A 4,297-nucleotide genomic window follows, 5' to 3' on the forward strand; every position below is an offset into this window, starting at 1 on the left:
ACATTTCAAGAAATGTGTTCTCATAGCTGATATTTAAGATATGTCACCATTGAACAGATTTAGAGTGCTTCTTGTTTTGCCTGGGTATAAAATATGAACTAAATATTGGAATTTACAACTTCTTATCATTGAGGATTTGTTACCAAGTCCAGGATGAGATGTGTAAGGTAGCAGGTATTTTGATGAATGTAACACAAAAGCACTGAACCACAAGTCATGAATCATGCATGATTTTTATTTGTATGAACAGCCGACTGTACAATTAACTACGTAAATATTCCCAAAAAGAAACAAGCAGAACATGGTCAGGATGGAAGATGAATTCATAAGACTTTAACTTTTCTTAATTTGATAGTGAAGCTTTGAAGTTTGAGCTTTGTTTCTTCACTTACAGCATGTGGCTGTGAAGCTCTTCAAGCAGTTTTATCTCACGTGAGACAAACATGAGAGAAAAGATTACTCTGTGTGGCAGGCTGAACAGGCACAGCTGGTGATCCTCGGAAGAAAGCGCTGCAGCGAAGGACAGACTTGATGAGAGTTACCGGTTAGATGTCAAATAAAGACTGGTCATACAATCCGGGCTTTTAAGCAGAAAGGAGTGCATGGTGGTAATCAATCCAATCCTTTGTTCATAAAGCACTTTTAAGACAACCATTCCATACGTCACTAACCCTGCCTCCTTTCTTCTAACCCAGCCCGTCAAGGCAGATGTTGGTACAGAGTCTCAGAGTCTGGTTCCATCAGAGATTTCTTCTGTTAAAAGGGACTTCTCTTTCTCTCAACCTCTCAACCATTTGTAAACACATGCTGTTTCACAGTTCACACATGTTCAAACCATTATAATCATAACAGATTGTTTTGAAGATTTCTTTTTTTGTTATGAATGAACAAAAACTATAAAATATAAGTATAAAATGTAAAAAAAACAATTTTATACCCAAAAAATAAAAGGGGTGGACTTAGTCATTTCTATTTACATATTTCTAACAAAAGGGGGTCTTCAATTAAAAACACCAAAAACATGTGACTGCTGATAATACACTGCTGAAGCCACACATCATGAAACCATGCATGTTTTCTTTCAAAGCTTCATGACAGACAGATCTGTGTGAGCAGGAGGGTTACAGTACGTATTTGATGAGGATATGACTGTTGTTTTCTTCAAGTGTTCAATGTCATGCATAGACTATCGTAGAAAAGTAGAAAAGTAGGTAGAAATAATTATCTTCTCTCCCCCTGTGTGTGTGTGTGTGTCTGTCTGTCTGTGTCATCTGGTCAGTCTCCAGGTGATGAAGCTTCCAAGGACCAGGCCGGCAATGAAGATGATGAACAGGCCTCCTGTGTGGGAGTTCATGGAGGACACGCTGTGCATGGACACCGCTGCCAGCTCTGAGAAACTGTTGATCTGTGGAGAGAGAAAGACATTTTTACCTGTCTTTACCCGTCTCTGGAAACCTTAAAACAAGGGGTGGGAATCACAGAGTAACTCATGATACGAAGTGAAAGTGCAGGATTTTCTCTATTTACTCCAAACACAACAACTTAGTACATAAAATCTATGTCTTGGACGTGGATGGAGCATCTCTTACCGTAGCTTTCTCTGCCATTGTCCTGCTCTAAACTCAGGAAACTTCCAACTGTTTTCCTCATTCTCCGGCAAGTGAAACAGTCAGGGACTACTTATTTTTCGAGCTCCTTCATTTGTTTATTAAAATAAAAAATTTGCCCTGGTGTATGGATTCAGATACAAGAGTATCTGTGTATCTCTACATGTAACAGCGTAACAGCAGAGTATCTGTGTATCTCTACGCGCAACAGCAGAGTATGTGTGTATCTCTACACGTAACAGCAGAGTATCTGTGTATCTCTACACGTAACAGCAGAGTATCTGTATCTCTACACGTAACAGCAGAGTATCTGTGTATCTCTACGCGTAACAGCAGAGTATCTGTGTATCTCTACGCGTAACAGCAGAGTATCTGTGTATCTCTACGCGTAACATCAGAGTATCTGATTCAGGTTGACTCTTCATTCTTATTTATTTATCCCCTTTCATTAATTTTTACATGGTTTATAAATAGAAATTGGCATTTACTGGTAAGATTAGACTTTAATAAAGAACTCTTCCACTGACCGTTTCCTCTCCTATGTAAAAAACAGCTGCTTTAGCTGGTGTAGAAACATGGCAGAGGCACAAATTGGTCGCCTCTAAACAAAGTTGTCTAAAGTTCATAAATTCTTTTTGTTCTCAGGTAACAAAAACTGAAACATTTTCATTCTACACACACAAGCTTTGAGTTGGTGTAGATTTAAAATTCAAACCATGTTTTGGCTTAAAAACAGTTAGAAAACCTTAACTATGCATTTAATCTACTGTTAAATCTGAAAAAAAAAAACATGGATTAAAGCGGATTAGGTTCTTATTAACCTGTTACAAGTTCTAGTGTAGCAACAGCATAATACCAAAAGGCTGAAGTCATGATCTTACACACATTTTAATTATTTTAAAGGAGAATTTGTGGTAAATATACAGACTCTAATGACAACCAAGCAATAACTACACAGAAGGACAGAGTTTCTGTCCAGTAACAGGGAGAGCACACAAATATGTCGATAAACAGCTCATAACATAGGTCACTGATTTCATGTGGAAGTGGAACAATGACATACCCATCCACCGTGTTCCCGAATCCAGCCCAGGAGATTATTTTTGAAAAAGTCCACAGTCCACATCAGGATCTCCCTCACGGATTGAGGCAGATGAGCTTCCACCATCTGATGAACACAAAAAAACACATGGATTACGCAGATTTACTTTCACTGGCCAGAATCAAATCAAGGACAGGTGAGTGAACTTTTAATTATTGTGGTAATTTACTGTGTGTTGACTCACTACAGTTTCACAACCATAAGAGCCATTGAATATTGATCTTGAGCGCAGGTCTTCAACAGGGGGAGGTACTGCAGGGGGGCCGCAAAAGTTTTGTTTGAGTAGACATTTTCTTATATTCCCCCCGCAATTGTTTCCACAAAATGAAACTGAAAGGCTGGAGTAATGTAACAGGCAGCACGCAGTTTCCGTTAATTATTGTTTCCACATTTATGTTTTAAAAATGACAATTTGAATAGTTTTTATGCATGATTACATGCAATTTACAGACTTTGTTGATCTTGGCAGCTGTCAGTTTATTGTGTTATGTTATGTTTATGAATTACAGTTATGTTTATGAATGGCAGTGGCATGGCCACCCTACTCACTGTACCTTGCACATGTTTAAAACAAAAACATGAATATATGAACCTGTGTATTATTTGAATATCTTAGTAGTGAATACACAATAACAAGGTACCTTTATACATGGCACTATAGGACCAGTTTAATATAAAACACAATTTTATACAACATACAGTATATAAGTAGGGGGTCCCCACGCCATCTCTCTATCAGTTTGGGGGTCCTTGGCCTTGAAAATGTTGAAGACCCCTGATCTCGAGTATTCCAGTATTTGCTAGATTGCTAGATGATAAAAAGTTAATCTGTGAGTGCACCTATTTGTTATGTATTTTGTTATGCATCTGCACAATAAATATTTTATCAATGATTGCATTCATAAAATACCCATTTTTGGTGAATTGATTATTACAAGATGGCAGCAGCAGCAAACACTGTGGATGTGTGTTTGCAGTCATGACATTTACAGGTTTCTTGAATGTATCTAAAAATTGCTCCTCTAATTTCAGACTTTAGCTGGAAATGCCCGTTCCTAGATTATATTATTGACTGCAACACTTTGACCACTAGATGGTGTTGTTTACCTACATAAAAGGTCAGATTAATGTGGTGTCATTTATCATCACAGGTGAACGTAAAGGTACTGGGTATAGGTGGCAGGAGCACATGATTCTACCATACAGTGTTTATTGTTTTTAATGTTTCAATCATGTTGCAATATGCAATTTATCAAAGCATCTATAAAGTATAAAATATTGATATTTTTTCTTATACTCTGACTATATTTTCATATTGTATTCCTAAAAGCTTTAGTCCAACAGTCCCACATCTTTGTTATACTGTGGGCCACAACCCATTCTTGCTGTAATGTCACAGCGACCTTTGTCACTAGTCACGGCTCATCTTTGCGTCCAGAACAAAGTTGGTTCCAAATCTGAAACATTTTCCAGAAAGTATTTAAAGGTGACATAGAATGCTTGTATCACACATATATGTTAGTTATGGAGGTCTACTTACATATATTAACTTGTTTTCATGATTAAAAACCCCCTAATAGCTGCAAAC

The 4,297-nt window shown here is 37.4% G+C and overlaps 1 long non-coding RNA gene across 1 annotated transcript; it reads right to left on the reverse strand.

Annotated features, from left to right (window-relative positions):
• Positions 1 to 214: 214 nt before the first annotated feature.
• Positions 215 to 4,291, reverse strand: LOC122762315. The gene is made up of 2 exons (XR_006358698.1): positions 2,671 to 4,291; positions 215 to 1,405 (listed from the first exon to the last, which is right to left on the reverse strand). It is a non-coding gene; the product is annotated as an uncharacterized LOC122762315 (long non-coding RNA).
• Between the last annotated feature and the right edge of the window lie 6 nt (positions 4,292 to 4,297).

This window comes from Solea senegalensis, unplaced genomic scaffold (genome assembly GCF_019176455.1).
Source record: "Solea senegalensis isolate Sse05_10M unplaced genomic scaffold, IFAPA_SoseM_1 scf7180000015542, whole genome shotgun sequence".
In the NCBI taxonomy this organism is placed as follows: Eukaryota; Metazoa; Chordata; class Actinopteri; order Pleuronectiformes; family Soleidae; genus Solea; species Solea senegalensis.